The sequence below is a fragment of the Psammomys obesus genome, unplaced genomic scaffold (assembly GCF_907164565.1).
Source record: "Psammomys obesus unplaced genomic scaffold, mPsaObe1.curated_primary_1811, whole genome shotgun sequence".
Taxonomy (NCBI): Eukaryota; Metazoa; Chordata; class Mammalia; order Rodentia; family Muridae; genus Psammomys; species Psammomys obesus.
In genome coordinates this window covers 17,210,364-17,233,373 of record NW_026596109.1, presented here as the reverse complement: position 1 = coordinate 17,233,373, position 23,010 = coordinate 17,210,364, and the positions used below count along the sequence as shown (strand labels likewise).

Below are 23,010 nucleotides of genomic sequence, written 5' to 3'. Positions count from 1 at the left end.
TAGATAGATAGATAGATAGATAGATAGATAGATAGATAGATAGATAGGATGTAACAGATGAATACTGAGTATGTTCTCCTACTCATCCATCCACCACTGGCCTATCAACAAAATACCAAGACATGAACTAAATTAATTATGTTTATTATTTTGCCAATTGTCCTTTTGACATTACAATTATATAGCTATCAAAGTGAAAGTAAGAACATATTTCCCTATCTAACAGCCAGGTAACACAATTCAAAGCCCTTAAGAGTGTAAATATATGGTTCTGTAGGCCCTCATTTGTCCTCACAACAGGTGCTTAACACTAAAGGTGGTCAACAAGTGGATAATCAAGTGAACAAAAGTTTATCGAAGCCCCAAAGCAAACCAACAAAAGTTGTAAGAAAACAAGCTGTTTCTTGTTCATCCTTACTGCCAGATAAGCCATGCAAGCATGTGGACTGTGTGAATTTAAGTATTATCTGTGTGGAGACATTACTAGAAAAATACAGGCTCATAACTCCTTAAACATTTTTAGAAAGACTGGTCTCTGGATGTATGCAATTTGCATCTGCACTCAAGGTCAAAAATGTGAAATGGCTTTTGAGAGCTAAGGGTCTGCCTGAGGTATCCCTGTCCTTACTGGATGGAGGTTCTTTACGAGTTAAAGCCAGCAAACTCCCTCCTTGCAGGGGTAGCTGATCTGCATGGATCCACTGTGGTGTGTTTATGATGACTAAAGCAAAAGAAAGACAAACATATTTATTCTGTTTGGGGTTTTTATTTGAAGACTCTTAAGCAGAAATGAATTAATCTTTCGTATTTTGATTTTCTCAAAACTTCTTCAGTTTTACCTTATTCCTCCCAAATAAATATTACCAAAGTCTGGTATATTCCCTCCCCATAATTTTCAATGTCATTTTGAAATTTGTTAAAAATTTCCTCAGCCAATGTAGTCTATGTTGTTTCATCTTTCTGCCACATATCACTAGTCGGGGACTTTTCTTAACGAATTCTCATTCAGTGTAAGAAATTTTAAATAAAAACAAAAGATTAAGTGAATGACAGTATGAACAAGGAGAAGTATGTTCAAAGTTGTATAGGTTTATCCCAATGAAAGAGCATGCACCAGAGTGAGTCAGGCATGACTCCAGTGTTTAAACACGTGTCTGGTTTTCTCTCCTTTTTATTAATTACACTTTATCCACTCTACATCCCCCCCCATAGCCCTTCCCTCCTCCCCTCCAAGTCCCACCCTCCTTCCCCTTCACACATGCCCCTCCCCAAGTCCATCAATAGGGAAGGCCCTCCTCCCCTTCCCTCAGATTCCAGTCCACCAGATCACACCAGGAGTAGCCGCATTGTCATCCTCTGTCATCCTCCGTGGCCCAGTAAGGCTGCCCTCCCCTCAGGTGGAGGTGATCAAAGAGCAGGCAAACCAGACTATGCCAGAAGCAGTCCCTCCTCCCATCACCATGTAACCCACTTAGACACTAAACTGCCATGGACCACATCTGCGCAGGGGCCCTAGGCCATCTCTATGCCTGGTACTTGGTTGAGGTATGAGTCTTTGGGAAGACCCCTGTGTTCAAATTTTTTGGTTCTGTTGCTCTCCTTGTGGGGTTCCCGTTTTTATATTACTTCTAAATGCAAGAAATGCATGTCTGGCACTTCGTAGCCCAGACATGGCTTAAAGGGCATCATTCTACCTCAGAGTGAAGAAAACAACTCATGTTGGGTGTTTTAAAGGCAGCATGTTAGTCTGCAAAGTGTTATCTTCCTTGGCAATTTCCAAAAGTATTAGTTACAATATTCCCATCATCAGCTATCTTTAGAAATGACTTTGAGCAGGGCTGCATGAGAAAGGGTACATGCAAGCCCTGTGTTCAATCCGTGACTCTGAAAACAGAAGTGAACCTTCAAATAGCTATGACTCGTAGAGTTATGTTCAGCCTCATTCCCAGTGAGCAGCACATCAGTGTTCGAGTCATTCCTTGTGTCCTTGTAGTCCAACATGATACTTTGAGCTAAGGTGTTTTAGAAACTAGTGAGTGAATAAAGAAAAAAGAATATTTACCAGCATTGAAAAATTCTTCTATCTAGTGGCCTCCAGAGTCAGTGTGAAGACATTGCTGATAACACCACCATGTTGACAGCAGCTATTTCTAACACTACTATTGTCTTCCTCTGAATGAGTTTCCACCTCACCTGCTCTGAAAACACTCAGGAGATGAATTTAGAAAGAACTTTACAGCCCTGACATTCAGCATCTTTGGAAGTAAGCCTTCAGAACCTGCATTTTCTTATGCTCCTCAGATGGTTCTGGCTCATTTCATGGTTAAAGGACCTACGTTTAGGTGATTCTTACTAGTGCCTGTACATTAGAATCACGTGGAGAAATTCTGTGACGTGGCAAATCCTAACTCATCCAGACTAAAACTACAGAAACTGTGGGAATGTCCGGAGAATCAAGTCTTTGCAAAACTCCTGAAATGTTTCCAAGGTACGTCAAGGTTGGGAGCCATGCTGCAGATTCTTTCTCCACGTTAACCCAGTCACATTCTGCAATGTCAGCTACCCTCAGCACAGGAGAAACTCAGGAGGAGGATCAAGGAAAACAAGACAACAAATGTCAGAGTTGATGGGAAAGAGACACTCTGGGCAACCTCTTCACAGCATGGGCCTTCAAAGGCAGCCAACATCAAAGTCAAGCGGCAGGCTCTGACCAGGCCTGGAGGAGAGTGACATTCAGTGCAGTCTCCACAGAGACGATATATGGCCTATAAATAATTTAAGTTGAATCAATGTCCCTGTTCCTTCAACTGACCCATGATACACCTCATTGGGATTAGAAACAGATAAAGGAATCCCCCTTTATAAAACTAAATGATCATTCGTTGAAAGAAATGATCTATTTTGCATACGCTATTCATATAAAATCTTACGAAGTCTTTCAATAACGATGAGCTACTATTGGGGAAAATACTATTGTCCCCACAACTTCATGGAGCAGTTTAGTGTGCTGTCCAGGGATGCATAGCAAGAACCAAAACACCACCCGGATCTTCTGACCTGAATCTAATCAATTCACGGTCATTAGCACTATCTTACCCTTAAAAAAGAAAAAGAAACCCTGATAATACAGTAAAATCTCACCTTCCTGCATCTCCCATCTGTTTTACATTTTATAATTGTTTAAGCAACACCTCCACCCTACTGTTCTATATAAAGAGGAGAGTATGTATGTGATTCACCTTTCTAATCCTCGTAATTCTCCGTCCTGAAAAATGGCAGACAATCAATAAATACTTCTTGGAGAAAGTGAATATAAAGATAATGGGTTTTCAAAATTCCAATTATAAAACTTTAGCACCAGAGAAAACATACTCTTGCTGATCACAAATTGACATGTTTTGTTTTTTTTTTTATTGAATATCATACCTCTTAGTTTCTGTAACAATGACAATTACTAATTATTGATTAGCAGGTGAGATTCTGGATAGATTGCCCAGCCCTAAACATATGCTATCTGAGCAAGCCTAAATGGACATAGTAACAAAGAAGTCATGAATTTAAGAGTTGGTTGACTTGTTGGAAGAGAGAGGGATAGAAATGTTATAAATATGGTTCTCATACATGAATTTCTCAAAAATTGAAACTTTTAAATAAAAAAAAAAATTTCTCTCTTGTCAACCCAAATTTTAAACACAATTGAAACAGTATCCAGTAGGTTTGGAGGGCTAATTAACACTAAGGGTGTTTGAGAAAGACTTACAGAAACCGTATGTTTTTATATAAGAGAATCTAATGGGAGTCTGCACAAGGCATGACACTCCTCCCAGAAAGCCCTAGGTTGCCAAATAAAAAGCCCAGTTCCAGGTGTGGGATTTCTCAAGTAGTTGGTTGGGGAGTCAGGGGGAAAAACCGGAAGCCACAATAAAAGAGCTTATTGCCATTGCTTATTGCCTTTACCCACCAGAACTTGGTGGTCAGATGTTATTGCTGAAGAACCCCACATTTTGGTCACAGGACATGGAGATATCTAGTTGGAACTCACTAGGAAGCTTCGTCCTCCTCCTCCCTGATGTCTAGCTCTCAGAGTATAAAAGGAACAATATGGGCTGCTGTGGGGAAAGCATTATGAGTAATCATACCCTTCCTCCTTAATAACGACCAGCATGGCAAGATAGGACCATATCTGTAATAGAATCACACATGTTAGGGAAGTAACCAACCAAATTCTGATTGCATTTAAGGTCCACTCTGAAGGAGAAAATGCATGACTAATGAGATATGTCCAAGAACCCATGATTGGCACTCATATTGTTTTGCTAAATATACATAGTGCCAAACTGCCCTCTAAACTCATATGCTTATAGTCATAGATTAGTCCACTCTTAGATAATGTCACACAAGTTTTAAAGATCTTTAGAAGTCTAAAGAGTATATCTGTGGTCTATGTGCCCCTTCCCCCACTTTTAAAAGAAAAATAACATCTTTTGACTTAGATCTCTTAAGCTTTGCAGTGTGTGTGTGTGTGTGTGTGTGTGCGTGTGTGTGTGTGTGTGTGTGTGTGCATTCTGTGAACATGCAACAGATCCTCTAGAACTAGAGTTGCAGACTGTCCTGAGCCACCCAAAGTGAGTTTTAGGAATAGAACATAGGTCTTCTGGAAGAGCACAAATACGATTAGCCACCTAGACATCTTTCCAGTACCTTTGATCTGGAATTTAAATACTGCTTTCTTTTTTAAAAAAAAAAAAAACTGTGTAAAATTTTATTTAATTACATGGTAATTTCATACATGCATACAGTGTATTTTGATCATATATTCATCCCCATTCAAACTTCTCCCAGATTGACTTCCCAACCCTAACCCATCTCTAATTTGCATCTTCTTTATTTATAACCCACTAAGATTATGGACAGGACATGGAAATATTAGCCATTCACTGGAACATGGTTGACTTCTCAGGGACCACATTCTTCAGGGAAAGTCAGAAAACTGACTTTCATTCCCCTAGAAGCCATAAACTGCCAACAGCTTCTCTCCTCAATTAGTGTGAGGGCTCATGAGCCCCTTCACCTTCCAAGATGGAATATTGACTGCATTGATCTTGAGTAGGTCTCTTGGAGACAAACCCAACTGCTATGGGTTTTCAGCACAGTGGTCCTGTCATGCCCAGAAGACACTGTTGGCTTTGGTTATTTCTACTCTGGATCTTATGATCCTCAACTCTCTAAAACATCTTTCATTTAAAAATTCCTACACTAGGAGAGACGACAACATCTAGTTAATATATACCCATCAAAGTGACTAAAATGGGAAATAAAAGAGTTTTGGCAAGAATATGGAAAAGGGACACTCTTTCATAATGCTGATAAGAGTGGAAATTGAATTAATGAAAAATTTCGGAAAAGAGTATACCAAAAATATCTTCTACATACAAAACTTTACCAAAGGGCATATGTTTATTGCAGTATAGGCTATAAGAGCCAAAGACAGATTATAACTCAACTAGTCAACAACAGAAACATAAATTCTGGTACACTTATAGGATAAAATTATAGTTTACTATGAGCATGAATGGTTTTCAAAAACACACAACAAATACACATCAGTCTTACAAACACAATTCTGAATAAAAAAAAATTAGAAGCAGGTGGTTTGGTAGCACATGCCCTAACTAAAGCATTTAGGATGATGAGGCAGTTGGTAGCTCAAGGCCAACATGGGCTATACATAAGATTCTATCTCAGGAAAGAAGGGTGTGAAAGGAAAGCCAAGAAGGAAGGAAAGGAGAAGAAAAGGAAAGTCATATCATACAGCTATATAAACTTCAAAGCGAGGAAAAAAACAATCTACTGTTAGAAATCAGCATTCTTTAACCTTTAGCCACAGTGATGAGTACGGGCTAGAAGTAGGGTGGCAATGAGCAGTTTATGGATTTGACTGATGGATACACAGTGAACTTGCACTATGAAAATTCCTATACCAAACAAGTTAAAATTAGATCGTAAGCGAGAGTGAGGCTCTTGGCACTAGTGGTACACAAACAACCAAGAAGCTTCTAACAATTAGGGGATAGCATGTTATTTCTCTGTAAGAGAAGCACTGTAAACAGCAACGTTCTACACCCAGTCAGAACATAGGTAAATGCTTGCATTCCGGGTATTTTGGATTCTTAGAAAGTCACATCTTATATTAACTTGTTCCCTCCCCACACCTCACACACTCATACACTCCTAAACTTCAAGTCATCATTTTAATCAATGATTTTCCCTCTAAAATCTAATATCAAGGAATGCTTGCAACACTGTCTCTTTAAAACAGCATTTCTACACTTGAAGGTAGAGGATATAGTCTTGTCTCTTGAAACCCCTGAGAACTGCTAAACAGCAGCAGTTTGTTGTTGTTGTTTTCCAAAATCAGGCCACCATATGTCGAAAGCCTCTGCTTTGGCCCCGTCTGTGGTTCTCTGGATCTAGGAAAGTCATGTATGGTATTTAAGTTCCTATTAGGAACTGACTGTCTCTAGATGACTAAGAGGCTGTGGCTATTATCTTGTTTCATAAGCGAGGGTCTATTCTAAGTTCTTATGATAATGATTGATAATGATAATGACAAAGATCACATTGAAACATTGGGATCTTTACATTGTTGTCAGTTTCAGCCAGTGTCTTAATTCCAAGTATACCAGGAGATGAAAGGCAAGGAAAGGACACCCCAAATTCAAGACAGAGTTTTTATAAAAATAAAAGCAATTTCTATGTCTGCAAGTTAAGATCTTGGAGGTAGTCTGTGAATTTTAGGTGTACACTCTCTTTTTTTGTATCAGTCTCTACCTAATACATCTTATTCAACATATTGAACCTATCTAGGTTGCTATCTCTCTTAAGTTTTCAATCCTATTCAGAACACAGTAGAGAAACTTGAAAGGATAGGCCTGTGTGGCAAACGAATGAGGCCATTTTCCTGGAGGTGGGCGGCATAGGAGACTGTATTCACAGGACAGGGTAAAAGAACAACTCAGATCGGAAGAAAAGAACCAAATGAACTTCAGCAGACGTGGGGGCTGTCACTCTATAGAGAGACCTGAAATTGACAACCCAAAGAAGATCAGACACTAATTCAGCTGAAAATCAGTGGCTTATGGTTGGTGTATCATGAAGATGACTCGCATCTCTGGAATCATTGAGAAAAAAAATTTTTTTTAAATTGTCAGGAAAAAATAAATTTTTGTCTGAAACAATCAAGACAAATATATGAAGGTTCACTGTTAGAAGTTTCTGGAACCTTGGAAAAGAGGATTTTGACTTAGAATTTGAACCTGAAGAACCAAGTCTTCAGGCAGACCTGGTTTAAGAATGTGGATAACTTTTCTGGAGCACACCCAGGGTTCCACAGTGGGTAATGTTGATCTGGGAAATGCTGTTTTCATCTTTCTACTTCTCAGAACCGGTACTGACAAAGCCTAGATGAAGGAAAGAGGAGGCCATGAATTCCATCCTCTTGGATTTCTAAACATGAATGAATGAGGAGCTGTAATGCAGATGGCTGGCTTCATAGCTTTCAGCGCTAGCTGGGGTTCTGGACACTGCTGGACCTTCAGGATCTAATGTCTGGATTCCATGACATGAAGATACAGAGGTCACACATCTCAGAAACAGGCTCTCTTTCCACTTTAAATAACAAAGAACTAGGGAACATAGTATAATATTGTGTGGCTTACCATCTCCTCTCTATTTTAGGTCTTTGTCTAGCCCAAAGCACTTGGCCTTGGTTTATTGAATCCCAGTGTTATTTTACCTTATTTAGTGGTACGTTTTAGCATCACTTGACAGTAAGTTTTCACACATAATCTAATGCTCAGAGAAGAATAAAATGAAGCTGCAATTGAAGTGATGAAAAACTGCTCAAAGAGAAAGATGTTCGAGTTCTCCAGAGGAAAGAAAGAATGGGGGAGAAGGAGCTCAGCTTCTGAAGTAAGATGAAGCTGTCCTGTGGTTTTGGAAGCCACATAGCTTGCAGATTTGTTTTCTTAACTAAATAATGATTAGGCATAAGGGAGATGATAATCCTCAAACCTATAAATCTACCATACCCTTAATGCATATTGCTTGGCCTGAGAATTGATGATGGTACAGATTTGTGTGTGTGTGTGTGTATTGGCAAATTTCTACTGAGGTTTGGTCTAAGCCTTGAGGGGGTGCTTAAGTTCAGGAAAATAAAAATGTGGAATTTTCCCTTCACATAAATCACAGAAGTTGGGACAGAAGCCATTCAAACTGATTATATAAATCATTGAAAGCATTAAAAGACAAATCTTTTAGTTCTCAACAGTCAGAATTACTTTAAAGTGTACCTATGTTAACTTCAACACTGCAGAATTAAGGTAAACATTCTTTTGCAAAAAAGTATCAATCTTATTATAATACCTAAATGTGAAATGTAAAATGTATTAATTATGGTATATAGTCAAAAGAAGTTCCAAAATCTGATCTAAATCTACAAAAAAAGTTTCTTTTAACTATTATTTTATATTTGATCTTTGAAGTTAAATTATTTGCTAACATTAATCTATGAAGATATTAGATTTTTACCTAGTAGTATAGATATCTTTAGCCTTGCATTAAGAAAAATTCTAATACTGCAGCCAAATTAGATGATAACAAAGACCATAACCAGGAAGCTTACGATCCCTACCAGGCAATCAAATCTAGCATGTTTTAAAACGCTTCAGTTTTATACTTTCATGAATATCATACAGATTTGTGGGTTAAAGTTCAGTTTTGTAAAACCTGAATGAAGACATGAGAAATCACAGAATAATTAGGAAACAGAGAATCGAAACCTAAGCTCTTTAAAAAAAAAAAAAATTTACTTATCCATTTTACATCCCGGTTGTAGCCCCCTCCCTTCTCTACTCCCAGTCCTACCTTCCCTCCCTGCTTCCCCTGGCCACATCCCCTCCTCCTCAGAGATGGGGAACAGCCCCCCACCTCAGCACATCAAGTCGCACCTGGACAGAGCACATCCTCTTCCCCTGTGGTCTGGCGAGGTAGCCCTGCCAGAGGAACGTGGACAAAAAGTAGGCAACATATACGTGAGTATATACCATGTGTGTCTTTCTGCTTCTGGGTTGCCTCACGCAGGATGATCTTTTCTAGTTCCATCCATGTGCCCACAAATTTCATGATTTCCTTGTTTTTAATTGCTGAGAGGTAGTCCCATGTGTAAATGTACCACAATTTATCTATCCATTCTTCAGTTGGGGGACATTCAGGTTGTTTCCAGATTCTGGCTATTATGAATAAAGCTGCTATGAACATAGTTGAGCAAATGTCCTTGTTGAATGGTTGATCATCTTTCAGATATATGCCCAGGGAAGAGACTTAAGCATCATTTAGAAGGTCAAACAGGATAGATATCAGAAGTAAGAGAAGACAGGGAACAGGACAAGAGCTTTTCACAGGGGCTTTACCCTGGAAGACTCTGCCCACCAGGGTATCTCAGAAAATGCTGAGACTCATAGCCAAACTTTGAGCAGTGTGCAGGGAAACTTATGGAAGAGGGGCGATAGAAAGGCCTATAGGAGACAGGAGCTCCACAAGGAGACCAACAGAGTCAAAAATCTGGGCACAGAGGGTCCTGTGGAGACTGACAAAATCAACCAAGGACCATGCATGGCAAGGACATAGACCCCCTGCTCAGATGTAGCCCATAAGCAGTTCGGTCTCCATGTAGGTTTGCTAATAAGGGGAGCAGGGGCTCTCTCTGACATGGAGTCTAGTGACTGGCTTTTTGGTCACCTCCCCCTGATGGGGTGGCCTAACTAGGCCACAGATAGTCCTGATGAGACCTGATAGGCTAGGGTCACATGGTAGGAGGACCTCCCCTATCAGTAGACCAGGGGAAGAATATAGGGGGCCAAGTGGAGGGAGGGAGGGAACATAGCATATGCCAGGTCAGGATGTAAATTTCTGCTGCTAACTCTCAGGGTGTTCTGTCTAATAATACTATGTAGCTTTTGTGTTAGTCACAGAGGAGAAGCAGAAAGATCTGCTTGGGGTCCCCCATGGGTGAGCCCCAGGTGAAGTAAACACCACAAATAATTTAGCAAGCAGATACTTATTTTCCTTCTGAAAATGACACTCATGCTCAAAGGATTTCTCAAAAAAATATTTTATTCCAATGGAAAATCTTTCTTATGAAATACAAAATAGAAATTGTTTTTGTAATGAGCCATGGTTTGTTAGTCAGTAGAAAATTATGAGTGCTGCAGAGGAAGCACAGGCAGGTGTCCTGTCTCACTCTTGTTGCAGTATAAAGCTTCTGGTAGATTGCCTCTGCTGAACCACACCAAGAGGGTCTGAAATTCAAGTGTACCACCAATTAGCTAAGCATTGTCTGACAATATATCTTACCTAGCTGAGCCTCAGTTTCTTCAGTCTTTAAAGTGGATATAAAGTAATGTTGCTTGGTAGCAAAATGTGAGAATGTGCAAATGACAACCTTTGTGCACAAAAGCTCATAGCTTTGAGTACAGTTTTCTCTTCTTTGGGGCCATTATTTCATCACACTTAAAATAACAAAGATCTGTCAAGGGTACCCTGTGCCCAAGGCTCTGTGGTAACCACTTTAAATCTTTTCTGGAACAAATGTTATATGGAGACAAACATCAAACAAAGGTCACTTGTGGCATTCATTACTTGTAATGTAGAGGTGTACTTATGTGATTTCTCTAGACACGAAAGTTCTGAAGAAGAAACACACAGCAGCCCACTGAAGGCCTTTGCCTTGCCAGTAGCTCCTCCACCTGTGTGTTTACCCAGAGGCCATTGTGGTGGGAGAGGTCAATGGGCACAGAGCCCATTTTCTGTTTCCTTTTAAACCTAAAATGCTCACCATCCTTTATGAAGTTTTTCACTGTCTAAAGGTAAAGCAGAAAGCAATCTTATCACCCCAGTACACAGATATGAGATCACAGAGGAAATAGACAATTAGGATGAAACCCCAAGCTGAAATGAACAAAGAACAAAGCATTCATTTGGGCAAAAGTCTATGCAGGCTCCCAGTGCCTCTCAACATCCTAAAATTCATAGGGCATTCCTTGAAATGCATTTACATACACCACCAGTTTCCCATACACAAGGATGCCTGGCATCCTTCAACAACCGGAATGTATATGAGAAGATGAAAGGCATCACAAGTGTCTGGACCTCCACATCACACTGCACAAATTCTCCCACAGCCCACTTCCTAGACTCTTCTGTTGACCAGACTTCATCAGGGACTTGGATTCAAGACCAAGGAACACAAGGTAACGGACAGACCCATATCATAAAACAAATCCCCCAGCTAGGTAAGATGATCAATCCTCACACAGAAAGGCAAATGGGACAGACACAGGAAGAGGTAGAAAACAGGGAACAGGACAGGAGCCTGCCACAGGGGGCTTCTGAAAGTCTCTACCCAGCAGGGTATCAAAGCAGAGGCTGACACTCATAGCCAAACTTTGGGCAGAGTGCAGGGAATCTTATGAAAGGAGGGGGGAAGGGGGTAGAAAGACCTGGAGGGGACAGGAGCTCCACAAGGAGAGAAAAAAAAATCTGGGCCCAGGGGTCTTTTCTGAGACTGATACTCCAACCAAGGACCATATATGAAGATAACCTAGAACCCCCGCACAGATATAGTCCATGGCAACTCAGTGCCCAAGTGGGTACCCTAGTAATTGGGAACAGGGGCTGACATGAACTCAGTGGCCTGCTCTTTGATCACCTCCCCCTGGTGGGAAAGCAGCCTTACCAGGCCACAGAGGAAAACAATGCAGCCTGTCCTGATGAGACCTGATAGTCTAGGGTTAAAGTAAAGGGGAGGAGGACCTCCCCATCAGTGGACTTGGGGAGGGGCATGGAGAAGATGAGGAAGGGAGGGTAGGATTGGGAGGGAAGGGGGAGGGGGCTATGGCGGGGATAATGAATAAACTGTAATTCATAAAAATAAATAAATTTTAAAAAGAAAAAAAAAAATTAAAAAAAAAAAAAAACCAGCAGAGCTTTATGAGGCAAATCCCAGCCTGAATTCTGAGTCTGTGACTGATTTACTGGATTCTGTTTGGGTGCAAAGTGACATAGATTAAGTACCCACTGGTCTCACCTGCCATGTATGCATTGTTAACTTGTTAGTTAGCGGTGCCAACAGAACCCCAAAGAAAGTGCTCTGTTACCTGTCTATTGTGCCAATTTATTTTATTCTCCAAATTTCACCCTTTGCTAAATTAATAGCAAATTTAATATGAACTCATAAAATTAAAAGTGAGCTTATACAGTTCTTAGATTCGCACTGTGACCTTATGGCAATGTCCTTGTATCTTGGGGGAGGGAAAGCATTTGGAAAGCATTACCTCATTAAGGAAGTAAATTTTGAGATTTTAGAAGTAAAACTGTCTTGGTCAATGTCCAAGAATCATTGTCACTTTTGAAGTGATTTGCTGATTAAGACAAAAATATATCGACTTCTGTGTGCATTAATGATGAGGATTTTTTCTCTGATATCTAAGTGTCAGATACCTACATTAAGATATGCTCACATCTAAGCTATTTCTAGAGTATCACAAGACACACTATTCTCACAGTGATCTAAAATATAATTAACATAAATAAGGCAAAATTGCACATTTTACTGTCACACAGGATGTAAAGAGCTATGTAAATAGCTCTTTTTTTATTCTATCACATATATCTTTTTTGCCCAGATTACATTATTTTCACTTCTTTATTCCTGTTTGAACCTGATGCTTTTTAACAAAACTTTCTTCTATTCCTAGAGTTAGTAATGACCAGCACAGAGCGTCCTGGACATGCAAATAGAAACCATCCCTCTTTATGTGACATCCTACTTCCTGAACCCACGGTCCTTTATAACAAAATTGTTTATATTTTGAGACAAGATCTATTTAAAATACTCACATAGAGGGTAAAATATCTCAAAAAATGTGCCTTATCATTAGCATAGCACAAAAAATGCTTGGTTATTATTTGACTCAGACAAAACTATGGTGAGGATATTTTTTTGTTTGGTTTGTTTTTTTCTTTTTTCTGTCTCACAAAAACCAAGTGTTCTCCAGCAATGAGGCAGCGGAAAAAATCAATACTTGCCATGTACCATGTAACCAATAGAATAAGGGGAATGATTTATGTATGGATGGTTGCAGCCTGAATCAGCTGGGGCCTCGTACAGAGAGCAAGAGAAAGAGAGGAGAAGAGACGGAAAGAGAGAGAAAGGGAGAGGAAGGTGAGGCAAGCTCAGCTGCAGAGATTATTTTTAAAGTATGGCCAGATTTTCTCTCTCTCTTTTTTCCTCCCTGCTGCAGCAATAATGCCCATCTCCGGCTCTGCAGAGCATGGGAAAGCCTGCAATTTGTGGAATATATGATGGCTCAGCTTTCCCCTCCTTGCCTCAGAGTCCTGATGCCATGTTCACATGAAGGTGCGCCGAGAAGGGGGAATGATGCGTGGCCTGCAGCCCTTCTGCCGTCCAGTCATCTCCACCCTACGTAAGGCCAGTGATGGGTTGACAAGCACTAGTTGACAGAGAGTCAGGTCATCAACAGGATTTTACACACACACACACACACACACACACACACACACACACACAGCACCGGTTCCTGAGGAGACCAGCGGCAAGGGCTTGCACAAGGGCTTGCACAGGAAAACTACTCTATACCTCATGAATTCCTGCTGGAAATATAGTTTGGTTAACTGGAAATCCAGGGAGCTACGGCACTTAAAGGTATTTAATTCTCAAGGTAACTTTTAGAGGGCTGATCCCCTCGCTGAGAGCTGAGCTATGAAGTGTAGTTTGGAGCTGGCAGCGGGAGGCCCTACCTCACAGCTGGGGATGTGTCCTATTGTATGCTGAATTCAGTTTCGACTTTACGCCAGGTTCATTTTCTGCTTTAAGGTACTACTGAAAATGTATTTTTAAATGAAAAAATAATTTTTCCCAACTCCTACTTTCTGCATCAAACTCAGAACGAACCATGTAAAATGTTAGGAGAGGCAGATTTGGTCATTTGTTTGGAATATATTTATTATAAAGTTGTATTTACATAAATCTACATTCATTTTTCTGGGTTGTTCTCTTTTTATATTGTATGTGAAAATGTAAGAAGCTTGGCAGAACTCTGTTTTCATCAGTCCATGGAAAGGCTGGCTTGTGCCCTTCTCAGAAGGAAATTGATAATAAATAAATGTTACTGCTTTTATGTCCTTTAACTCAGACATAGTACTACTGTCAAAGTTGGGTAGTCTTATACAGTATCCTGTATTCTGTATGTGGTTCGCCGCTCCACACAAAATACACAGGAAGGAATTTCAGACAGCAAATGTATCAGAATAACATCATGTTGTTAAGACTTGCTTAATTTCGAGTCAGTATTGTTAGCATTTACTCTCTGGAAAGACGATGTCTTTAGTTGACAAATATATTAATATAAACTCTCTTGATAAAATATCATTAATTTAAAATTAGGTATACTTAAATGATACAAATTATCTTTAATTCTAATATTAAAATCCCATGCTATTTTAAATATATACATTCACAGTATATTAGATGACAATTTTAGTGATTTTCTACATGTATATTATTAACTAATTTTTCTTTGACTTATACATGTAATAATATGTATTCCTGTTTATACTGCAGAGATGTATGTTTAGCTAGTAGCTGGGTTTGCATGCATAGGACACAGGATTGGAAATAAAGAGCAGATATTTAGAGAGCTGTAAGAACTATTTTCAGTGAAGACAGGTCCTAACCTTTTAAGTGACTGTTAATATTTAATACCATTTTGCAGATGTCACTGAAGATATTTAAGTTTTAACTTTATTATTATAAATGATCTACCCTACTTATGAAATTCTTTGGAGAAGATATCTATTCAAACTAAGTAAGTACATCTAATTTCTCTCCTCCAAGTAAAATTTGGAACAACAACAACAAACCCATAGTACAGGAGTAAGCACACAGACTATCTTTCGGTAGTTAGAATCATGACGGCTTCCTGAGGCCAGCAGAAGTGAGCCTGCCCTAAGAGCATTTTACTACTGAACTTCATCATCATAGCTGCCACTTCTCTTGCCCCAAACAGGTAAAAACAACAGGACCCGCCACTGACTTTCCTTTTGAGTCTTTGGCCTCAGCCTTGCCGCCTGGGTGAGGGCTGGTAATGAGAAGACCCGGAGACAGTCCAAATGGAATGGACTCTGTGACGCTCACCGCCATGGAGCCTCAGCAGGAAGAAGTATTCTCAGCACGCCACCAGCAGGTAGGTACTTACCAGAAAACTAACCGGAAATTTACAAGAACCCTTACCAGCAAGGTGGTGCTGAAATGGAAGGAAAGCATGTCCAGTTTAACAGAGATGTGTTACTGCCACTTATGGAAAACTGTCATCTGTCACGGAGAGAAAGTCAGAGAGCCTGCCAATGGTGGCAGAGTGCTTAATGAGTCCAGCCAGATCTAGACTGTCCTTTGAAATGGGCCCTATAGACACAGGGGTAGAATAAGCAGACAGAATGCCGCCCTCACAATAGGAAGAACACACAAGTACTAACTACAGATCGCTAAGCAGCCCAAGAACTGGATTTCCTCACAGCTAACAGGGTCTCAATGAAAGTCAGATTGGCTAAAAGTTTGTATGCTTTTTAGACAACTTTTCTGCATTCTAATGAAAGCTAGTCCTTCTTTCCCCCAACATAAGATTAATTTCCTATAAACATCTAGCCTCGAGACTCACAAGTGAAACTCAGCATCTTATCCTGTGGCACAAAAGCAAATATTTCCGTAAGCAAGGGTCTTCAGCAAACACCTACTATGCTTTATTTGCCTTTATCCTTGGTTAAAATTTCACTGATGAGATGCCCATTAACGAGAAAAATCAATATCCTGAGCTTAGCTGCCTGCTTTGTTTTAATACCACAAATTATTTTGAAACCAATTAGATAAATAGCTATTTAGCAAGTATAAGAAATGAGTTTTGTTTGATTATTCTAACACCCAGGAAAACAAGATAAGCCATTATCTGGTTCCTCTGTCTTAATAATCAGTTATTCCATTTAATAGGAATGAATGAAGAAACTGACTTTAGAAGTTGTAATTTTAAGTCTAATTTCATGGCTGCATCAGAAATAAGGCTGAAGGCATTCTAATGTTAAAAACAAAAACAGTATTAGCTCTAAAGAAGAGATAAATTGCTCAGACATGAGAGGTAACTAGCAAGCTTCCCAGGAAAGAACTGTTTCTTGCTCATTCCATTTCTTTTCTTGTTGTTTTTGTTGTTTTCTCTCCAATTAGCTTGGAGCAGGCAGAACATCTTGAATTAGCCAGTTCAATCTGAGCATAACTGGATGGCAAATTTCTATTTTCAAATCTAACCTGGTTCACTCAAACCACACAGAGCTTGCACCCCATTTAGCAGAAAAGCTAAACAAAGGCATGCTGCGATCCATATCTGCTCACTGTCACACTCTTAAAGCATGACCACCTGGATATCCAGATCTTGCCAAGCCACAAAGGCACAGAAACACTCTCCTGAAAAGCTAAAAAGACAGATGCTGAAGCCACACCTCAGCTGGCGCGCCTGCTGGAATGGGCTTCCTTGGTCCATGTCCTGGCTCTTCACATTTGCATCTTTATAGATTATGGGAATATATAGATCTCTCACAGAGCTGTCCAATTCTGGCCACAGTCTCAAATGGTTTTACTGTATGGGCTGTCTTGTTTATTCAAGCAGATTTTTTTGTTTTGTTTTGTTTAAGATCTAAATGAGAGCACAACCTCTCTTTACATGCCCAGGGAATGATCCAAAAGATGGGAGGCCTCTAATAAAACAATTAATTGTGATAAATTTCTGAATTTTACTCCTTCATCCAGGGCTATTTCCATGGCAACACCCTCTCCTCCTATTGTTGGGTTGTTGCTCACTCACACAGCAGGTTAAGCCCAGGGCAGCCAGGGCAGGCTGATGGTCAGCTTTTATTTTCTCTGGCCCTTCACCAAAGGTTAGTTGAGGTCACCAGAAGCCAAAGGGTAATTACTTTTTCTCCTCAGGGTTAAAGGTACACAGATTGCTATTGGGACAACTGTATGGATGACCTTCAGCTTTTAATGTTCAATCTTCTCTGCTTTCATTAGACACATAAGTATGACACTGCAATCATGATTCCTCATGCCTAAAATTCAGAGTAGGAAGCCAAATGTCCCTTCTGAAGCTAACAGACATTAACATAAAATGTCCTTGCAATCAATTTGGAAAACCCAATGCATGGAAGGTTTTCTATCTTTTGAAAAAAAGAATAGAAAAAAATCATGGAAGAAAGTTACAGGGATACCAGTTTTTCCTCCTCTGTTAATTTGATGTTCATGATATTCCATGCTGTAGTCATTTTCCTAAGGGTATGTTAAGGCTCAGAAATATAAGCTTTCTTTCTCTATTGGGAGCCCCGTTCTTCTTTTTTAAACACTGATATTTCCCCCCCCTGGTGAACTAAGAATAAATCAGATTAAAAGAGTTTTCTCTGGTCTCTTCTTAATTCTTAAAGAAAATCATTCTTTAAAATAATTGGGAAAGGGGTGTTTTCTCAGACTTAAATCTCGAAACATCTTGCCCCTCTTATATGAAAAGCCACTTTTAGGTGAAAGTTCTATATATTTTAACTAAAATCTCAGATAAATGATTTCCATAGATTCCAAAAGTGGAGACAAATGTCAGATAGAATGTGTTTGTCATTTCTCAACCATCTAAAAGAATATTTCCAGGTCCCCGGCCATGCTACGTTACTGCTCCTTCTAGGAGACAGGCCCAGGGTCACCGGAAATGGGCTCTTGATCCAAAGTCTTAGTGGAAAGGGACCATCTAAGAAGCATCCAGAGATCTGAGAGCACACTCTCCCTTCATCTGGAGAGAGGGCAAACATTGCTGCTGCCCATTTTCTCAGGCTCACCTGGTGAGTTGAGAGCTCATGATTTTCCCCTAAGCCTCTTTCTCCAGTGATCAGGCTTGTCCTTGATCTCTCCATATCTTCATCTGAAGTTGTCTCTCTGCTCAGAAACCTGCTAGGAAAGCCTGAGATGCACCTTCCAAGGCTGCCAGACTAGAGTGCTTCATCAGTTCTGCCTCTGTCTTGGCCCATGTGTCCTCAACTCCCTGACTCAGCTACTCTGCCTTGCCAAACAGACTTCACGTGCTCTGTGTGTGGCTTTCCCCTCTCCCAGCTGTGGCTATTCCCAGTAAACAGCAACTCTCTCTTAGGGATGCTCACCCTTTAAAAGAGTGGGTTATAATTTAGTTCACTTAGGAATAGCTCCATGTTTTTCTCTGTGCTATGGTGCATCTGAACCAATTCAATGAACGCACTGTACCTAAGAAGACTAGTATCATGCACATAGTTATATATCAGTGCTCTGGGAAGTTCACCTCAGTTATCTGAAACTCATAAAATAGAAGCTTTTAATCACAGTGCTTTAAATCACTCTCATCTGCAAAATCATTGACTTCTTAAAGAATATGTTTTTTATTAGGACTTCTTGCATAGTTGTCCTTGATAGTAATCTTGGAAATCTTTCCTTTTCTCATTTAACTTTCTCTTGTTCCCTTCTATAGTTCTGTAAAGTCTTTGTAATTATCACTCTCAAAAGCAAAACATTTTGGTATCATCATACTCCAGGCCCCCAAACTCCTCTCCTTCCTACTATCAGTGACCAACAACTAACTATTGCCACAGGTAGTCATAGCTAAGGGAAAAACAAAAAGCTAATCATGGCCACACCCGAAGATGTCATTTTAGAAGCAAGTCTTGAGTCTTCAAGGCCCATAGAGTTGCATAGTAAAGGATGTAGGTGCTGGGTGTGACATTTAGAAAGCTGGATAAGATCCAACTAGGCAAATGTTACCACCTAGTATGTTACCTGGTTAAAAATTACCCAGTGAAGGAAGAAAGAGGAAGGCTAGCGTCACTCAAGGCTAGTTGTCAGCAGTGACTGATTTGGAAAAGAAAAGCTCTTTGCTCAGTTATACACCAGAGACACAGCAGCAGTGTGTTCTCTGCCCAGGGTCATTTGACGTCATTGATGTGAGATTTGGGGCTTGAGGAAGTGAGATGGCCTCAAGGAAGGTAAACATTTTTGATATAATTTTTTTATTTTTATATTAATTACAGTTTATTTACTTTGTGTCTCAGCTGTAGCCCCCTTCCTCATTTCCTTCCAATCTCACCCTCCCTCCCTCATCTTCTCCTTGCCCCTTTCTAAGTCCACTTATAGGGGAGGTCCTCCTCTCCTTCCATCTGACCCAAGCTTATCAGGTCTCACCAGGACTGGCTGCAATGTCCTCCTCCATGGTCTAGCTAAGCTGCTCCTCCCACAGAGGGCTGGGGAGGTCAAAGAGCTAGCCATAGAGTTCATGCCAGAGACAGTCCCTGTTCCCCTTACTAGGGAAGCCACTTGGATACTGAGCTGCCATGGGCTATGTCCGAGCAGGGGTTCTAGGTTATATCCATGCATAGTCCCTGGTTGGAGAATAAGTCTCAGACAAGCCCCTGTGCCCAAATATATTTGGTCCTTGTGGAGCTCCTGTTCTCTCCAGGTCTTACTAACTCTCTTCTCTCATATGATTCCCTGCACTCTGCCCAAAGTTTGATTGTGAGTCTCAGCATCTGTTTTGATACACTGCTATGTGGAGTCTTTCAGAGACCCTCTATGGTAGGCTCCTATCCTGCTTCTCATTTTCTTCTACTAAGGAAGGTAAACTTTAAGACAACTATGTTCCCTTTCTGCATACTTTCCCACCTTCCTTAAGGATCTCCAATCTGCACTCCATCACTCCCACCCTGTTATGCAATACTGCACCTCATATTGAGGTTTTGAAGTCAATAGGGCAAATCTGCCCTCATCCAGTTCATAAAGATGCCTGGTTGGCATATTTACCTAAAAGCTAAATATATCCAACAGCATCCCTGGGGTTTTGTGAGGGAGATCCTTGGGAACATCACCTTCTTGAATACTGTGGGATGTTTTCCTCTTTTTGTGGCAGAAATAGTTCTGGCCTGTGATCCCTCAGATTTCCATGGACACACACAAGGCTGTCTCCTCTGGAACCTGGGAGTGATTGAGTAGTTCCAGAAACTGATAGAGAAGCAGCATGGTTAGGGCACCAGGCTCTGGTGCCAAGTGAATGATGAGTGTTCAGTGCCCAGTTTCTCAAGGTGAGGTGATGTCCTCAGGCGTGGAGCACTACCAGGGCCAAACTGAGCTGACTTGGGAAGAAAACCTGGGGCTGGCACATGATGATTCTAGCAAACGCACCAAGTGCAGCTCTCCCAGCCTCAGCTTAACTACGCCGCTGATTCAGAAGCACCGTGAATAGTGAATATGTTTCTAACACCTGCGAGGGGTTTTGGCAGTAAAGCACACTGGGCAGTGACTTTCATAGTAATATATCGATTCATACCTACCTCTAAAATGGGCCAGCACCGTTCCCTTTGCTAAATATTTTCTTACCTTTTCAGAAAAATGTGTGTTTTCTCGGTACCAATTTGTCTCCCTCCTGGTGTTTTACCTTGTTTTGACCCAGAACTGTGGTTTGTGTGAAACATGTAGAGCCCTTCCCATGTTTACTCAGCCACAGACTACGCTGCTGCTTTCCCACTGGAGAGGGGAACTTGTCTTGCACGTCACCTAGCCTCTATATCCAAAGAAGCAGTTTCCATACCACATTTCTCTGCCAATTGTTACCTGACCTCGTGTCTTCTCTGACCATAAATAAGCTCACAGGTTGCTAAAACACATAAGGAGACATCATTTCTTTTATGGAAAGCTTGTGCTATTAGGAGGCACAGTGGTACAATGGTGAAGTACACAGATCCTAGGGACAGACAGACAAGCATATAGACAGATGACTTGCTAGATTCAGGTATAACACACAGACACACAGCACAGAGACATACACACATACATTCTCTCCCCATTCCTCCCCAGGCTGTGGCCAGCACCAAAGTCCTACTTTGCACTTTAAACTTCAGACTCAGAAGTTCCTTGAAGACTGTATTACAGCTTTGAGTCTCTGAACAGAGTGTCAAATGCCACGGCTCCACGTCTTACTCAAAGAGGTTCAAAACAGGCACTTTCACGGGTGGTTCCCAGGTGGTAGGAGTTCACACACTGATGAATTTTTAATAGTAAAACTTAAACTTAAAAAATGACAACAGCTTGTTTTCCCTTGTAAAGAGGCTTTGGTTTTAGAGATTCAAGTATCAGGGTTTTTTTTTTAACTATTATTTATTAAAAGTCAGAGTATTCAAGAAAAGGCATTTAATTATTAAGGTGCAGAAACACAAAGCAGAGGGGGAAGAGCTTCTTGCGCACTCATGTGTAAATGTATATACAGGTATGCACAGGCATGCACACGCGTGCACACACACACACACACCACACACACAGAGAGGCAGAGAGTATAATCTCAGTTATGATTTTACCATTAAAGAGCAAGATGTTACCCGGCGAAGCCAAGTATCCACAAATGTGCATGATAGCCCCCATTCTCCTGCAGCTGACATCTCTGCCCCCTCCAACACCTTCCTTCCCTGCCGTGGCATGGATGAGCACAGCCTCCTTCAGGTCTTGAAACCCTGGCTACTTGCTGTCTTTAGCCTCTGCCAGGTTAGAAGGGAAAAGCTCTCACTGGAGTCCCTTGCCGGGGTGTGCAGAGTTCTCACATCCTGTCTGAGGCAGAATTCATTGTCCCTCCCAGGAGCCTGGATACAGGCTCTTCCGTGTTGCCCCCTGCTGTTCCGTGTATTCCCAACCTCCCAACATCCCTCACCTCAGCTGACTAAACATCCGGCAGATAAATGCCAGTGCACCAACAGGCTGCCAGCAGCAGAATTTTCTTCACTGTTACAAGCTGAACTCTCTTTTGTTTTCTGTCAATCAGTGACCCTTACTGAGTCCCTATCAGTTGTGCTAGGTGGGTGGAATGGAAGCATGAAGAAAGGTAAAGTCTATTCTCAAGGCAATCGTCTACAATTTCTTTCTTTCTGGAGGCATAGAGAACCCTGTGTAATTTTCAGTGTGCCAGAGACCCAAACCTGCAGGTGAGACAGATATATGTGCCTCAGGCAGGTGATAAAAAGCAAACACAGACAACGGAACTGATGTAGAGTGAAGCGCTCTCAGGGATCTTTGCAGCTTGTAATCTGCATGCAAGGACATGTTTTATACATGTATGTCCTCCTGAGGCTCTCCATAGTCTTTCGTTGATGTGACCTCTCTCTCAGAGACTCTTGGTAAATGTGTGTATACCATCTCTCATTCAAAACTTTTCAACAACAGTAAATCATTTTCACTACTTCAAGAGAAGGCAGAGAAAAGGAGTAGGAAGATACCACCAGAGAAGGCCATCAGACACACTCCCGCTTGTCCCTGCCACCAAAGCGAATAATGCCTGGAGCAAATCAGCTTGCCCTTCCAGACCTCTGCCTTCTCTTCAGAAAAACAAGTCAGTTGAAGTAGCTCCGGCAGTGCGTGTGGTACCCCTGCACTTCTTCTCGGCCTTTGCACTTGTCTGAGTCCTTGTAATCACGAGGACTCTATGAAATACCAAGAGTCTTAGCCCATTTCATAGAAAAGGAAACAGAGACACAGAGCAGTAAAACAGATTTTTCTTTTTTAAGGTTTATTTCTTTAATTATGTATACAATGTTCTGTCTGCATATACACCTACACGCCAGCAGAGAGCACCAGATCTCATTAGAGATGGTTGTGAGCCAACATGTGGTTGCTGGGAATTGAACTCAGGACCTCTGGAAGAGTAGCCAGTGCTCTTAAGCTCTGAGCCATCTCTCCAGCCCCCACTGTTTCAAGTTCTATGACAAGCAAGCAGCAGAGAGTTAGAACTCACCCATTCTCTTTCCAGTGCCTCCTCTCTTGAGCACTAAGATGGGCCATCTTCCAGTAGA

The 23,010-nt window shown here is 41.0% G+C and overlaps 1 long non-coding RNA gene across 3 annotated transcripts in view; it reads right to left on the bottom strand.

Moving 5' to 3' along the window:
- The window catches only part of LOC129692454 (uncharacterized), a 102,975-nt gene extending 84,808 nt beyond the window's left edge, over nucleotides 1-18,167 (bottom strand). For all 3 annotated transcript variants that reach the window (XR_008722705.1, XR_008722704.1, XR_008722703.1), the window contains exon 1: nucleotides 18,001-18,167. This is a non-coding gene — a long non-coding RNA (uncharacterized LOC129692454). The remainder of the gene's footprint in view (nucleotides 1-18,000) is intronic.
- Between the last annotated feature and the right edge of the window lie 4,843 nt (nucleotides 18,168-23,010).